Source organism: Quercus robur, chromosome 8, assembly GCF_932294415.1.
Source record: "Quercus robur chromosome 8, dhQueRobu3.1, whole genome shotgun sequence".
Taxonomy (NCBI): Eukaryota; Viridiplantae; Streptophyta; class Magnoliopsida; order Fagales; family Fagaceae; genus Quercus; species Quercus robur.
In genome coordinates this window covers 52,376,535-52,394,676 of record NC_065541.1, presented here as the reverse complement: position 1 = coordinate 52,394,676, position 18,142 = coordinate 52,376,535, and the positions used below count along the sequence as shown (strand labels likewise).

Sequence of the window (18,142 nt, the reverse complement as noted above, 5' to 3'; positions counted from 1 at the left end):
CTTGCTAGAGCTAAGGCTATCAAGGAGGTGTTGGAAAATTTTGTGCAGAATCGAGGCAACTTGTGAACCTAGATAAATCTAGAATTTATTTTTCCCCGAATTCTCAGGATGGGGTTAAGGAGAACATCAGTGCCATTCTAAACATTCAAGCTACTTCTTGTCTGGGTAAGTACTTGGGCTTTCCATTAAGACACAAAGGTGTTGGCAGATCCTAATACAATTTCATTGCTGAAAAGATTATTTCTAAACTCTCCGGGTGGAAGGCTAAATTTTTATCTTTTGCTGGGAGGACTGTGTTGGTCAAATCTGTAATGACAACTATCCCTAATTATGTGATGCGGGGGGCTGCACTTCCTATACATCTCTGTGAAAAAATTGATAAAATTAACAGGGATTTCCTATGGGGCTCCACCATGGAAAAGAAAAAATTACACCTAGTTGGTTGGAACAAAATCATCAAATCTAAAAATGAGGGTGGGTTAGGCATACAAGCAACTAGGGCAAGGAATATTGCTCTTCTTGCCAAACTAAATTGGCGGCTCTATCAGGAAAAGGATGCATTATGGGCCAAAGTTGTGCTTAATAAATATTGCTCTCAATCTAGAAGACGATCTAAGGATCCGGATAAACTGACATGCTCCCTCATTTGGACTGTTGTCAAGGCGGGTTTCAATGTGTTTGAAAAAGGTGTATGTTGGTATGTGGGAACTAACTCTAAGCTTAATTTTTGGGAGAGTAAATGGGTTAAAGGAGGCACGGTTAGGGAGCTAATTGAGCTTATGAGACATGAGGCTAATTTCACCATTACTGATATGTTCCAGGTGGGAAGATGGTGTTTTGAAAAAATATCTTTTAATCTTCCTTTTGAAGTTCGGGGAAAAATTATTGCCAACCTGATGCAGATGTATGGGGAAAAAGAAGATACCCTAGCTTGGAAGTATTCTAAAGATGGTGATTTTAGTGCTGCTTCAGCTTATGATTTGGCGAGTGCAGAGGACAAGGGTTTGCAATCTTTTTCGGGTAAATGGCTATGGAAGTTGGATACACTTCCAAAAATTAAGCATTTTATATGGCTGTGTTTCCACCACAGTGTTCCAGTTAGGCAGATTCTTAATACCAGGGGTATCTCATGTAATACTTGCTGCCCACTGTGTCAATGCCAAGATGAATCTATTATCCACCTATTGAGGGACTGTCCTTTTGCCTTGAGCTTTTGGAATAAAATTGGAACACCTCAGGCTTGCGCTAATTTTATATAGCTTGACTTGACGGAATAGATTGCATAGAACTGCCTTTGTAATAACCAAATTCAAGCTAACGGGATTCCGTGGATTACTCTTTTTCCATTCAAGCTACTAGTTGGTAGCATTAGGAAGTCAAGCGGGGGTGCTTGTAAGTCCTTTTGTATGAACTTCGATTCTTTCAAGATAGTGGATTCAAGTTTACCTTGAGGATAGCTAGGTCAAATCCTCCCCAGGTTTTTACCGGTTTGGTTTCCTGAGTGATCATATCTTGTGTTATTTATTTTCCGCTGCTTTCCATGATTTGATCTTTATTATTATGATAACCTTGACTTGTTTAATTGGACTAAGTAACAACTTGGCTAATTACCTAGGTTTAATCAATTGTTTAAGGGGTCTAAAAACTGTCAATCTTCTTCTTCTGACAGTCTCAACAGAGAGATAAGCTTGAGTTGAGTACGTGTGTGGTGCCGGTGCAATCCGTACATATTTGGTGAGATAAGGCACAGACACAAAGGGCTGTAGGTTTGTATGGGGAGAGAATTGTGTGGTTTAAAGGATGGGAAGAGACTTTGGTGGAGATTGTGGGTGGGTGTGGCCTGTGGGTTTCCTGAAAGTTAAGAGAGAGAAGTAGAGGACCAAATAAAACTTTTTACTGGTTTGTGGTTTAACATTCTCACCTCATCACAATACAAGTATCACTCTCTAATCACAATCAAAAACTCTCGAACTCAGAGAGAGAGAGCCCCAAAACAACGCACATTCCATTCAAGATTCAACACTCATGGAAGACCAAGCCCAGGTAATGGTAAGTTGGTAACTACCACCACCGCCGATTATACAACATTGTTGTTTTCCTTAATTTTTTAAACTTTGATTTTTATCTTGTTGTTTTGTTTTGTTTTTGTTTTTGTTTTTTTGTTTTTTGTCTTTTCTTTTATAAAATATAAGTGAAGATTTGAAATTGAAAAAAAAAAAAAATTGTGCGTGTTTGTGTTGGGTTGCAGAAAATGGATGCATTGAAGAAAGCTTATGCGGCGGCGTGTGTAATGCAATCGGAGAGGATAGCGCTTCACTTTCAACATAATCTTTAGGTTTAAGAAAAATAAAGGGATTCGTTTGCTCACATAATAAAATGCACAGTTTTGGAAAGAAAAATGGAGAGAGATGGGATAGCACAGGGAGATATGAGATGGAAAGCTTATGTGGTGCCGCGAGTATGTCTCTCACTCTCTCACTTTTCTGCAGGGGCGGCTTGATATATTTGGGGGCCTAAGGCGAAAATTGATCATCTTGTTTTGAATGCAAAATTACTACTAATTAACATAAACTATGTAGATTTTTTTTTTTATAGAAATTTTATAAACAGAAAAAATGTGACAAAATTTTTCATACTTATTGATATGGTAGATTGATAATAGTAAATAAAAGAGTGGTGTTAGTGGTGGACTTAGACGAGAACTAGTAAAAGTTTGCTAACTAAACTCTTATTATTATTCTTATTTTTTTTTAGAAGTACAACATTCAAAATATTTTTTTACAACAAATCCTAGGTTTTAAGTTTTTTCTCTTTCTTTTTCTTTTCTCTCTCTTTGAAAATATCACTATAATTAGTTTTTTTCCATCAATAACAGGTTGTAACAACTTGCTACTTAGCATAATTGTAAAAGTGTTGTAAAAAATATTGTGGACGTTGCATTTTTCTATATTTTTTATTTGTTTTTCATCTGGTAAAAAAAATTATTTTATTTATTGATTATAAATAACCCTATTGGTTAAAATTTGGGGGTCTTTTTTTTTACTTGGGGCCTTAGGCGATCGCCTCTCTTGCTCCAATATTCAGCCGGCACTGCTTTTTTGATTTTGCCCTCTCTTGAAATGCCCAAATGGGCAAATCCTCTTCTCATTCTCTTATTTTCCTCCTAAAATCCTCAAGTGTCTCTTTGTTTCTGTGCAGTAGATTTACACAGTTTTACATGATTAGAAGTTCAGGGTAGTTCAAACTTTGGAGAATAGAACAATTTTTAGCGCTACTGAGTGATTTGATATATATTCCCCCCCCCACCCCCCCTCCCTCCTTTTTTTTTTTTTTGGAAACAGCTATTCACAATAGATTCTGAATACACAAGGAGGAAATAAAAGCTGAAACGGGAGCAACAAAAGGTATGTGAATTCACATATGTGTGGCCTTTTTGTTTGACATCACGAATATATAGTTATTCATTTTACTTTTTTAGTTTATCTTTGCTCCTAAAGTGGGCCCCATTCTATTGTCAAGTGAGTCTCATTACTCCAAAAGTCAATTTTTTTTTTTTTTTTCTATTTACTTTTAACAAAAAAATTTCAGTTTCAGCTTTTATCTCCTTTATTTTTCCCACACAAAAAAAAAAACTTTATCACTTGTATGTGCTAGGATTATGCCCTTTCATTCTTTCATGAAATTTAATTACATAAAAATTTGATATTATGAGGTTTCATTATTCTAAACGACCTTTCCAATGTGATAGAACTGTTCATCATTTCCATGTTAAAGAGTATGCAAGATTGAGCTATTTTCTTTACCTGTAACTATCCAATTTCATCTGAAGGTTGTAATGATGGTTGGAGCAGGGAAGTTGGTGAGAAAGGTTAGCGGAAATGATGGGAGTAGACACTTATGTATAGATGTGCAATCAGAAGTTTTTTATTTATTTAATATATATATATATATATATATATATATAAAGTTTTTGTTTGAAAGGTTTTTCCAAATTTTTTGTTGTTTGCAAATTTAGGCTCAATTGACTATGGGTGTTGTATTTATATGATTTTGTTATGAGTTAGCTATGTTTGGATTAAAAAATTGAGACTCCATCTTGATTTTGGAAATCAATTCTTTAAGGTATTTGTGTTGCATGCAAAATGTTTTATGAAAGCTTCCTATGTAGAAGTATTTGAGTAGTTAAAAAAGAGGCATGGACTGATACTCTAATACTCCATTATGTTATTGTAGAGTAAATGTTTAGGCCATTTTCTCAATTTAGGCTCTACAACACTGAAAACACTACAGCCTTAAAATTATGCTTTTTTTTTAAAATAGGGAATTGGTTTAGACTTCCTTTTGAAGTATTGCAAGTTCTTTAGAAATATACTTTTACTATCAACAATTTAGTTTCATTGCAAGGATTGCCTCTAACTTTGCCAAGAGTTTCAGTTCATTGTTCAAAAATAAATATTTTGTTCAGATTTTTATTGTTCAATCAAATTCTCTAAAGTCTCATTGTACGTAGTGTAAACTGGACAATGACAGTAAGAATCCTAAAATCATGAAAATGTTGTTGTTTGTTGTAATCGCTTTGAATACTTGTGATAGATTCTAATGGGTGCTTACTAATTAGGAACCTCATGATCTCTTGGTCATTGTTTGTAGCTTGGTCCAAGGGATTCTATTTTTCAGTTCTTTATAAAAAAGATTTGGTCCAGCTATACATGTTATATTTTCCTCATTTTGATTAATGGTGAGCATTATCATGTATCTTGAACAAGAGTGTCATATCATTTCAGACTTTTATTTAAAACTAGCCGTGAACCTGCACGTTGTGCGTGATAATTATTTTTATGGTGGTTTTATTAAAAAAAAATTTACAATTTAAACTAATCTAATAATGAGTAATGTATTTCGTAATTATATTTTTATTTATTATAGGAACAATCATAAATGTAATATAGGAACAATCCAAAACACCAAAAAAACGTAAACTAAAAAAAATTAATAAAACTTAACAATGATTAATTGAACCAATATAAGGATAAAATTTTGTTTTTGATAATCTATTAAGGTTATTTTCTTTGTAGAAATTATAATTTCGGCCGCTCAAAACATATTATCAAATAAACAATTATTACCAAAATCTAAGAATTAAATTTCTATACATGCATTGTTATAAAATAATAATAATAAAAATAAAATTGCAAAAGTTAAAATTTATCACCTATCCGATTATTTTCGTTTGGCTAACATTTGCTTTTCTTTAAATAAATGGCATTATAGAGTACTTCTAATACAACTATTAAGAGTACTTTGTCCACCACAAAGGATTAGAAAATAAACAAAAATTAGTAAAGTCTCATAGTTTAACATCTAAATTGAGCACTATAAAAAATCATGCTACGTAACAAAATAAATACCAAATTATCCAAATCATGCTATGTAATAGAATAATATTATATTTTTATATGCTATATTTAATTCTTTAGAGTGCAATAGGATAACATTTAACAATCAAAGAGAGAGAGAGAAACCAACAACAACAACAACAATTTAAAAAACAAAACTAAGTCACAATTTAAAAAACAAAACTAAATCGCATTAACCTAAAATAGAGTTTTAAAGAATATAAAAAATTATCAACCTAAAGTAGAGATGCAAGAAAAATAAAAAAAATCCATCAAAAAATTTAGAGACAGAGAGAGAGAGGGAACCTTTTTTTTTTTGTGAGGGAAAACTATGCATAGAATAGAAGAGATAATAACAAATTTATAGTAAGAGGGTGTGAATAAGAAGAGACAAAAATAAAGGAAGATGAATGGAAAGAGGAGTAATGATATTAATGTAGAGGATAGTGGGGAAATGAAAAGGTAAGGGAGGGAGAAAGATTGAAGAAGTAGTGGAGAGATGAAATGGTAAGGAAGAGAGAGGTTGGAGAAGTATAAATATTAAAAAAATAGATGTTAAAAACAATTATAAGAAAATTTTTTTAAAAAAAAAAAAAAAAAAAAAAAAACCCCGAAAGCTTGAAAGGCTTCAACGTTTTGTTTTTTTTTTTTTTTGTGTTTTTTGTTTTTTGTTTTTTTTTTTCCCTTTAAGCTTAAAATGCTCACACAAAACCCTAAAATTGAACTGAAAAGGCTTTGGGTTGGGTTTGATAGTGGAACTAAATAAATAAGAGGTAGGTTGGATTAATTATACAGATTTATTATAGGGTGATACTGGAAATAAATAAATAAGTAGTGGGCTGAATTTATTATAAGGTGATAGTGGAAGTAAATAAATAAGTAGTGGACTGCATTTATAGGGCTGAAAATTGTAAAAACAATTTTAAAATTGAAGGACAAATTATATTTTAAAAAAGAATGACGTGGCAGCTGATGTGGCGTAACGTGAGACGTGAGAGCAGCAGCATTAAACGCTACGCTTCAACTTTTAGTAATATATAGGTTTGCGAATAGATGTTATTACATTACTTTTCAAAAAATTTGCTATACACTAACATTGATCTGATTCTATTTTAGCAATTTGTCTTGCTAGATAGTAGATACAACTGATTACTTGATTTTGTTCTTTCCTATGTTACATAAAAGAATTTTGTTTGTTAGTTTGTATTGTATGTATGGTGCAGTAAACAACATTCATTCCTAAATAGGTGGTCACCTTGTGTGATATGGCGATGTCAACTTATGAAGGTTTTATGACTTAAGACAACGGATACTTGAGAGCCTAAACCTTTGGAAGAGTAAGAAGTGTGGACCAGAAACAAAATTAGAAGTATAAGAAGTGAAGAAAAAAATCAATTTTTATGACATATAATAATATTCCTAAACCTTTGGAAGAGTAAGAAATGTGGACCAGAAACAGAATTAGAAGTATAAGAAGTGAAGAAAAATATCAATTTTTATGACATATAATAATATTTTTTTCATTATTTCATGAAATATAATATATGTGTCTTCTTCAATTGGAATTTATTGTAGATGTGGGATTTATATTATGGGTGTGAAAGCTATGGTAGGTTCTACACTTGATCTTATATCACTATTTAACATACTGGCTAGCACGTGCCTTGCACATGTAGCTGAAACTAGTATATATATGAAGTGTTTGGGTGTGTATAGATTTTGAATTATGCTAGGGACACAATTTTTGGCACAACTTTGTGCCATAACTCGCCACATGACGAGTTGTAATTGGTAAGAGTATGTTAATGGGCACACTCTTACCAATCACAACTTGCCATGTGGCGAGTTGTGACACAAAGTTGTGCCAAAAGTTGTGTCCTTAGCATAATTCATAGATGTTGCACAACATATGGTATCAGTGCAAGGATAGCGTTTTGATATCTTTGTTACCGTAAAAGATGATGAGCACCAAGTTCATATATAAGGACAACCAGTGTAATTCATCTCAACTTAGGTGATAAGAGGCCATTCACAAATCATTTAAGTATAGACAACATGGTAGATTTCAAAGAACTTAGAAGGCCTCCGTATGAGTTTTGACAAATAAATAGTACGTGTTTGCTTGGAAATGAAGGGTGTTGGTTTTTGAGTTTGCTAAATTGCTAAATATGTACTAGTATTTTTTTTTTTTAAGATCTCATCCATTATAACTTCTCTTTGTTCTGTTTTGCCTGCTGTGCTCCACTCCACTCTTTTACAACACCCATAGGGCTCCCAACTCTGTGGCCGATTAACAAATATGAGCCACCTCCAACAATTTTGTTGTTTTCATTTGGGGCGTAAGTAATTCAATTCTATTTACTGTGATCTTTTAGTTAGACTCCCTTAGTCTTATAAAAAAAAAAAGTCAAAATTCTTTAATTCTAGATTTAGCTATCGCAGAAATTATTATCAAGGAAACTCCTTGAACACTTTCTTCTTTTGAATTGTCAAACTTGCACAGCCACACTCATCATTGTATCACACTATCACACTGATTTTTCAGACCAGCACAATTGGAAAAAAAAATCAACTATTTGTCTGATCCCGGAATAAATACGTTGAAAAGAACTTATATCTAGAAGATCATGATCCCAAAAATATGTGATGCATTCCAAGTTGAGAAGCCAAAGGTACAATGCCTTGTATTCCAAGCTACCAGTCATTTTTGATTCCTTCTAGCATATTGACTATTGGATATGGTCATATGAAAGACAATTCAACAGAAACACAACAAAAGCCAAAGAAAAGCGTAACAAAAAAATCAAAATAAATGTAAGAGAGAATAGAGGTGAAGACAACTAAAATATTACTAGACATGTCCTCATAGCCACCTTGCAGCTAGCATTTGAACCGTAGTCAAATTTTTAGGATTACTAGCACTAGGTGCAATCAATGACGACAATAAATGAAGAAGCACCCTATTAAATTATTATACAAAAGAAAAGTGGTTTTCATATTCGTTCTTTTAATTTTCTTCTTCTCTTTTCCTCGGTAAGTTTAATTTTCTTTTTCTTTTTTCACAAGATCTTTATTTATAGTTGTGGTTTGTTTCAATATGATATTTTATTTTGATCTATAAAAAATTAAAATTTCAACAATTATAAAAATATTAAGATGTATTAATAAATATATATATATATATATATATATATATATAAACAGGATCTCATATGTAAATAAAAAAAATATTAGAAAAAAAAAAAAGTTGACCTGGCGGTATTACCAAAAAAAAAAAAAAAAAAAGGAAAAAGAAGGCTGATGAACTGTATGTATTGAATAAACAAAAAAAAAAAAAAAATGTAGCTATTATTGTATTTGTGGAAAATGTTGTGGATGTAACAATTTTTTTTTTCACAATATCTTTTCTTTTAGGTGTAGTTGGTATATTTTATTTTCACCTATAAAGAATTAAAATTTCAAAAATTATGAAAATATTGTAACAATTTATTAATATAAACGGGTCTCATATATATATATATATATATATATATATATAAAAAGAAAGGACCCGGGGATATTACCGAAAAAAAGACTCCCAATAAACGGTATATCTTGACCAAACCAAAAAGTAGTGTAGTTACTACTGTAGTTTTACACAGTCACGCTTTTTATATATAGAAGAATTAAGCGTAGCTTTCACCATTGCAAAAGTGTCCCAAGTTTCGTCATCAATGGTAGAAGCTACAAAGAAGTACTTTGCTTCTTCTTTCATGGTGTTTTCGCAATAGTGCAATGACACTGTGTTTTATTTGTACTTTTCTTTTTCTTTTTTTCTCAGGTATGCAGTTGTTACAGGGGCCAATAAGGGGATTGGCTTCGAAATATGCAGGAAGTTGGCCTCAAATGGGATCGTGGTGGTGCTAACTGCTAGAGATGAGAAAAAAGGCCTTGAAGCTGTTGAAAAGCTGAGAGAGTTTGGGCTGTCTGACCACGTTGTATTTCATCAGCTTGATGTGGCGGATCCTGCTAGTATAGCTTCCTTTGCAGATTTCATTAAAACCAAATATGGGAAGCTCGATATATTGGTACTTTTGAAATGTTTCTGGTGTTTTAACTAGCCATTTGAATTACTGTTTGGAAACCGAGATTCTTCTTCTTCTTATTATTATTATTTATGTATGTTATTAGCATGCATGCTATATTTTGATTTAATTGGATGTTATTTACTATTTAATCCAGTGACGAAACTAGGATCAAAATTTAAGAGGGGCCAAAACCTCAATAAAAAAAATTCTTTAAAATACAAACTAGCATATATTTAATGTTAAGAAAATATCAACAAAAGAGAAGAGAAACAAAATAACCGTTTATTAATACATTTTAAATTAATAATTTAAAAATAGAATTCAACATTCTTTTAAATAACAAAAATCATCTATAGTTGATTTTGTACTAAACTTTGCAACTATCTCTCTTTCAATTCTAATTTTCTTTAGATTAATGATACATGAATATATAAAATTTATATAATAAAATTTGTAATACTAATGACTGTACACCACACATTAGCACCAATTTATTAACACAACTATTCAATTCTATAATACCCCACATAAAATTAAACTAATTTACTAATAAACAACCAACTAGTAAGTAGTAAGTTAAAAAAAAAATTAAATATTTTAAGTTAAAAATTAATAGCCAAACACACCTACCATCCCACCCCACACACTAATTAATGGCCACCCACACACCCCACTCTCACTCACTACAAGTACATTAACTTGGTTTGTAATTTGTATTCATCTATCTTTCTTCTTTTTTTCTTTTCAGCAAAAGTAGTCATATGTTTTTCATGAAAATTCAAATAATCAATCTTAACACTCATAAAAAAAAAAAAATAGCTTGAATCTAAGAAGAAAGAGTAAGAAACAGCCAACACAGTAACACAAATGTTGTAGTATAGTTGTTTGCCAGTTGGGTTTTATCATTTTCATGGGCCAATTTGTAACTTATTGGGAGGAGGGGGGCCAAAAATAATTATTTTTGGGCTCAATTGTTAAACTATTCGTTAAATGTGTATACTATTACTATTTTTTTTTTTAATTTTGTTTTTTGGGGGGGGGGGGGGGGCAATGGCCCCCCTCTGCCCCTTACTAGTTCCGTCTCTGATTTAATCTATAAAGTTTTGTCTTTCATGCATAGTTTTAATATACAAAAACATGAAATTTAAGTATTTTATAGATGATATAGTCACTGACCTTTTGATCAAATCTATAAAGTTATGTCTTTCATGCATAGTTTTAATATACAAAAACATGAAATTTAAGTATTTTATAGATGATATAGTCACTGACCTTTTGATCATTCTGAAATTCTGCTAGCATGAAGGGAATAAGAAAAAAATACAATGTGATGGTTATCTTTGCATATATTGTGTTGTGTAACATTGCTTAAAATTACTCTTGAATCAACTCTTTGAAAATGCATGACAGAGAAGAGGAAAGAGGGGCAGAAAATATTGGAAATTTTAATATGATAAAAGTGTAGACTGTAGAGACTAAACAGGAAGCACGACCTTGCTTTAAATTGCATAAAAATCTGCACATCAACTCCATCGATGAATTTTGAACAAGAACTAAAGCTTTGTTGTAAATTGCTCTTGTTATAATCCCATCTTATGTACAAATCTTAAAATTTGATGTGATTGGTCAATTATCAATATAATAGAGACTCTCAATAATACTTGCTTCAGGTCATCTTGTTCATGATCCTGCTTTTGGTTTAATTCACAAAATAAAATAAATGATGACAAATCTTAAAATTCTATGCAGGTCAACAATGCCGGGATCTTTGGAACTATATTAGATGGAGATGCTTTAGCCGCTTCAGGTCTTGGTAAGGTAAGTTATGAAAGTAAGATATTTTTTCATTGCCAAAAAATAAGAAAAGGGTGAGTGGACTTGGATGTAACTTTGAGAAAGAGTGACTTAACTGTAACTTCAGGAGATTAGACATTATCTTGTTATAACTCTCGTTGATCATTGTAGTTAATTCCTAACAAACTTAACAAAGTAAGAAGGAATCTTAAGCCAAATCATTATTATTCAGCCAAAGCCCTCTTGCAGAATTAAAGTAAATAACCTATTAGGTTGCAGGTTCAAGTCTAGAAATCAATCTCTCCAATAAAAATTAGGACTAAGGTTATCTACCAATCACCTCTCTCAGACTCTAGAAAAAGGGATTTTGTGCATTAGGTATGACTTTTTTATGATATTGGTCATGTTCTAGAAAGAAAACCCATATAGAACCACACTAGCATCAACTAACTTTGACTAAAGTGGCTTTAGTCAAAGTTAGTGTATTGTGTCTGGTAGCTGATTAGCTTTTTCGAATTCCTTGTTGCACTCCCTATGAAATCTTGCAATGTTTGGCCACAAAATTACGGATGCTTTTTCCATAAGTATAGTGTGTTTGAATCTTCAGACTGGGGTTGGGAAGCTAAGTACTGTTGTTAAGCAACCTATCTCTGCCTACCATTTTCTTTGTACAATTGGCTTGGAAGAGAATGAATTTTCTTCTCATTGATGCAGGAAGGTGCCAATGTGGATTAGAGTAAAATAGTGACCGACACTTATGTGTTAGCTGAAGAGTGCCTGAAAACAAACTACTATGGCGCCAAAGGAATGATTGAAGCACTTCTTCCAATCCTCTAGTTGTCCAATTCACCAAGGATTGTTACTGTTTTCTCTTCCATGGGTCGCCTAAAGGTATAAAAATGCAGATAAAATTTCTGGAACCCTTATTAGAACTTAGAATTAATTTTTATACAAGTTTTGATTTGGTTTTGAAATTTGTTACAAGCAAATGTCCTGGAACGAGTCAACACTAAATCCCAATCAAAAGTAGATGGTTCAACTTAGAACTGGCTTAAGAAATAGATCCATGTATCATTATTTGTTTCAGTGCCACTTGAAACTTCACCAATTTGATTCCCATCTAAGTGTTATGTACTTTTTTTTTTAATGGACTGGATACTTATGTACTTATGCCATTGTGGTTTGAGGTAGTTTCATTTCACGATCTAAAAAGTAGAACTTTGCCCTCTTGAGGTTATCTTCGTTGTGCTTCCAAAACACATTTCCATCCCAACAGTTAAAAAGTCGAAATAAACGCCATTCTCTCTCTCTCTCTCTCTCTCTCTCTCTCTCTCAACACACGCACACATTCTGCCATCAAACTCAAATGGCTGCCACTCTGTTTCTTTGTTGCTAATTAATCACTATTACTGTTTTTTAAGGAGGTTACTATCTTTCTTTCTTACAAATTGATGGGACTATAAGAAGCACTCCTCTTATTTACTTTCTAAAAGAGGTGTAGAGTCTCTTTTCTTCTTCTTCTTCTTCTTCTTTTTTCAAATGAAACTATAATTCATTTTCCCATTAATCAAAAATTAAAGTGAGTTTTCTTTTTCTGCTGTTTCAGCATATACCAAATGAATGGGCTAAAGAAGTGTTAGGTAATGCTGAAAGCCTTACAAAAGAAAGAGTTGATGAGGTATTGAATGAACATCTGAAAGATTTTAAAGAGGGTTCCTTGGAAACCAAAGGCTGGCCTAGATATTCGTCTGCCTATATAATTTCAAAAGCAGCTATGAATGCCTACACAAGGATTGTGGCCAAAAAGTTCCCATCTTTCCGAGTCAATTGCGTCTGCCCTGGCTATGTCAAGACAGATATAAACTACAACAATGGCTACTTGACAACTGATGAAGGTGCTGAAAGTGTTGTAAAGTTAGCGCTCCTGCCCAACGATGGTCCTTCTGGCCTCTTCTTTTTTCGGAATGAAGTGACAACTTTTGATTAAGAATTTTCATTTCTACCACTTCTCAAAGATATAAATACTAATAAATTTGTACTTTTCCTGGAATTGTTTACTTTCTATGCTTTGAATCTCTATTTGATAGGCTATTTGAAAGCCAATGTCTAACGTTGATGTAATAAAATGTATGCAAAGAATATGTTTTTTCACTTGGGGTATGTAATGTCAATTCTATGCATTTTGTAACGAAACTTTTAAGAATCTTTTGTTTTTTGGTGTGGATAAGTGTGATTCAAACACTTTTGCTCTTTTGTTGCTTGTTCCAAATTGGTTAGGAGTGAGTTCACTTATGTGTTTATAAGTAATTGCCCATGTTTTTTGATTTCTTGAAATGGTGGGCTTAGGGCTTATACATATAACTCATATGAGGGAATGACTTGTCACAATGCATGTGTGTAAGATCCAACAAGTTTTGTTTTGGGCCTTAATTTTTCTCTCTTTTTCATTCGGTTAGTGTTCATTGACTATTTGGATTACACATTTAAAGTGCATAGTGACCGTTGAGTTTTGGCCCATTGGAAACGTACTAGTCTATTTTTTAATTGGCTAATATAACACACTTTTAGGCCTCTTTTTGCTCGTTGAACATTTAATATGCATAGTGACTGTTGGGCTTTGGCCCGTTGGAAACCCACTTATTTATTTTTTCCTTGTCTAATATAACACACTTTCATGATCAAATCTTTTAGTTTTTCAAGGGTACTTTACCACATCATCTTGACCCTTCATTTTGAATTAAATGGTTGGTAGTATGCTATTTCATTAATTCATTAATAAAATCCTTAAAATAACAGTGCCACATTAGCAATTAAAAACCACATCTCTTTTATTATATTCTAATTTAGTATTTTGCATATGTTATTTTTGTATAATTTTGGAAGATATTATAAAAAAACCAACCAATTAAGCATTTAATATATTTAGTAAATACTTGTTTTCAATATTTAGCTTTATTTCAAGCAAAATAGCAAGTAAACAAAGGAGATGGTGATGAAAAAAAAAAGATCTGCATATTGTTAGCCAACTTTAAGTCGGGTTCGTCGCCATCTGTTTTGATTAATGCTGAAAGTTGAACTTTTAAACCTCATCTATGTTGCTATGCACCAATCAGTCAAACAATATCAACTATAAAAATGTCGTCGAAATTTGTGTCCTATGCTTACCAAAACAAAAGCCAAAGTAAAATTTTGCACCAATCACTCGGATAATATCAACTATAAAAAAAAAAGATTGGTCAAATTTTGTGTCCTAGGCTTATCTTTGAATTCCCTTATTTCAAGAGAAAAAAAAAAGTGTCAAATATATTCACAAGAGTAACTAAATGCAAGAGAAGTTATTATCATGTTTCTAAGAGAAAATGTAGGGTTTAATTATTTTTTGGAAAATAAATAATGCTTCAAAGAAAGTATAGAATCAAGTACATTGTTTGGAAAATATGTACATTGAATTTATATAATTATGCACATTCTTTGAAAATTTGTGTACGTTAAATGTACATAATTGTATACGATTTTGGAAAATCTATATGTGTGAAGAGTACTACTAGAAAATTGAAACCTAGAGTTGTTTGCGACTATAATTTGAGCATTATGGCAAACAAGGAACCAAGCACGTTTGCGCCAAATACTGAGTCCATTAGAGCAAGTGGCTCTGATAGCATAAGAGAACCTTCATAAGTTTCATTCTCATCGGATGCACCACCCTGTTTCGTCTCTCAGTACTATTCGTGCTTGTTAGAAACCACCAAATAAGGGGTATTTCAAAATCAATTTCGATGGAGCTCTATTCAAGGAAGAAGGAAGAGTAGGCTTGGGTGTTGTAATAGGAATTGACAAGGGTTTGGTAAATGCTACCAGGGTTAAAAAATTACACTCCCACACATTGGAGAGGAAGTTGAAGCGCTGGTGTGGCTGGACACGCACTTTAATTATAGAGATTGGTGTGGATAAAGGCTGTGTTGGAAGGAGACTCAAAGTAGATTATCAAGGCTCTTCCGGTGAAGAACAATCATTTTCCCAATATGGTCTGGTCATATTATTCAGGATGCAAAGTCTCTTGCATGCTCACTCAAGTGGTTACTAATTTACAATAAGTACTTCCATCCCATATTTGATGTTGTAGCTCATATCTTTGCAAGACAAAGAAATTCTCTTCTAGTTTAACAATCTAGATGGACAAATTAATTTCCACCAGACATTGAGAGTGTAATTCATGCTGATTCAGCAGCTTAATCATTGATAATATCTGAATTTGTCTTCTAAATTTAATGATTTTCATTCTATAACATATAAGCAATTTAAGGACTTAAGGAAATTTAATTCTAAATAAAAAAGGACTTTAGAAAATTTAATTACCGAGTAATTGATAATTATTTTTATAGGAATTGATAAATTTTTAAAATGATACTAATCGATATAGTACAATATATAAAAGCTTTAATTTGAGTAGAAAAATCTTAAGAATACCTTAAAATAAATAAATAAATACTTTCTTTAAGTAAAAAACAAATAAATACATTTTTTAGAAGGAAAAAAAATAAAGACTTCGCCGGTGCCTCCCAAATACCATTGACCAATAAATTCAATTAAAAAAAAATAGGTGTTTGGTGTGACATTCAATTTTTCTAGAACAAACCACCAAAACTAGTGCCTCCCAAATACCATCGACCACCAAACCATTGGCCCAGTCCATAGGACTAGTGACCTAGCCATTAGATGGAGAAGGAGAGTCATTGTGTGTTTTTGTAAAATATTTTACGAAGTTTTTTATTGGTAAAATGTTTTATAAAGAATTTTACAGTTAACAGAAAACATTTTCAAGTTTGACAAAATTTTATAATGAAAAAAACATGGTAAAATGCTCCCATAATAATAATTGATCATGTCTCCTTGCAATAAAATTAGGAATACGATAAAAATTCACAACATTCATAAATTAGTCTATTACTTCATTTTCTTTTTTTTTTGAGAAGTATTACTTCATATATAGATCCATTACAATCTGTAATTTAAATTTTTTTAAGAAACAATTTATAATTTAATTTTTTTTAATGACATAACATGCTAACTTGGAAATATTATAAAATCATTGTGAATTTTTGTTATTTGCATGACTCATCTCGTCATACATCAGTCATGATCCCAAACTTACACACTCTTGCAAGGGAGGATGCTTCTAGGCAAATCTCATGGTTGTCTCTCCACCCCTATATCCTTTATCACTTGGCGGTCATTTAGGGATTGAAATTTTAACATTTGTCTCATTGCTTAATGCTTTACGTTAATACATATGGCCTACTTAAAAGGGGAAAAAAAATCTTATGGTCCATTTGTAAGGTTGAATTTATTCAACCATCTAATTGGCTTTATTCCGTGCCAAATTTGCCTGTAATTCAGCTTTTAGTAACCCTGTATTTAGGTGGGTTTGATGTAAGGGTAGTGAGTGAGATAGAGTGAAGTTTGCTCAAGAGTGTGCAAGAAAACAGAGACTCGCGGCTTGGCCTTGCGGGTGACTCGCGGCTACAAGCCGCCAAACGCAGCACACGTGCCAAGCATGCCAGAAGGTGAACAGTCATGCTAGCTGGAGCACTACAGGACAAAACAGGACAACTGGCCATACAGTTATCTCGCGACTGGATCTCGCGACTTAGTCAAGCCGCGAGGTCAAGCCGCGAGCTACCCCTGTTTTGTAAAACCTGACGTTTCACATTCCACTCCCACTCCAGTATAAATACCCCTTTTACCCACGATTGTAAGAGAGCTTTCAGAGAGAATTTTGAGAGAGAAACCCTAAAGAAAAACAAGATTGATTCACCAACAATCTATACATTAGAGTCTCTTCAAATTCCTCAACTCTCTTCCTCTCCATTGTCAAATCCTTGAGAGGCATTATACCAAACCTGGTTCTCACCATTATCATTACTGTGGGAGAGCTGTTTGGATTTCTGGGAAGCAGTTAGGAAGGAACCAATTTTCATTAGTTGATGCTACGGTCTAGTAGCGGAATCCGGGAAGCTAGAAAAGAAAAAGGTTCGGCGCAACCTCGTTGGAGCAAGAAGCTTGGAGGGCTTAGGTGCACTGGGTAGATTAGGCTTGGAGGGTCTATTGCTGTCCATGTATCCCAACTGTATTTTCTAGTGGATTGTTTACCGCTTGGAGGGTGGCGGAGAGGTTTTACGCCGAGGGCTTCGGTTTCCTCTTCGATAACACATCGCGTGTTGTCTTTGTGTTTGCATCTTCCTTTCTCTCTATCTTTTCCTTTTTATTATCTGCTGTGGATTATGTTTTAATTTGGCTTAGATAGTTTTTACCAATTCCATATTATAGCTTATGTTAATTTTCCGCACACTAGTTGTTTGACATAATACTTGAATTGGTTAAGTTGTAATTTGGGGGTCTAAACGTTCAAGGGTGTTTATACACAAAATTGAACTTTCATTTGGTATCAGAACAGGTACACTGTTATTGGTTTCATTACCATTGTGTGATCCTTGACTCCCTTTTGAGATGGATCGGTCTCAATCCCTAAATGCACCTCCATATTTTGATGGTAGTAATTATGCTTTTTGGAAGGTTTGCATGAGAGCTTTTCTGTGTTCCATTGATGAATCTGTTTGGGACGCTGTTGAGATTGGTTGGACCAGACCTGAGGCAGCCAAATCCACATGGGATAAGGCAGCACTTGCTGCATCTAACGCTAACAGTAAAGCACTCAATGCTATTTTCTGTGGTGTGTCTCCAGATGAATTTCACAGGATTTCTCATATTACCGTTGCCAAAGAAGCATGGGAGATATTGGAAACCACCTATGAAGGCACAAAGAAAGTGAAAGACACCAAGTTGCAAATGCTGACCACTCGGTTTGAGGAGCTCAAAATGAGTGAG

General features: G+C 33.0%; 1 pseudogene; it reads left to right on the top strand.

Annotated features, from left to right (window-relative positions):
- Window positions 1-8,974: 8,974 nt before the first annotated feature.
- LOC126696969 ((+)-neomenthol dehydrogenase-like) lies at window positions 8,975-13,408 on the top strand (annotated as a pseudogene).
- Window positions 13,409-18,142: the final 4,734 nt, after the last annotated feature.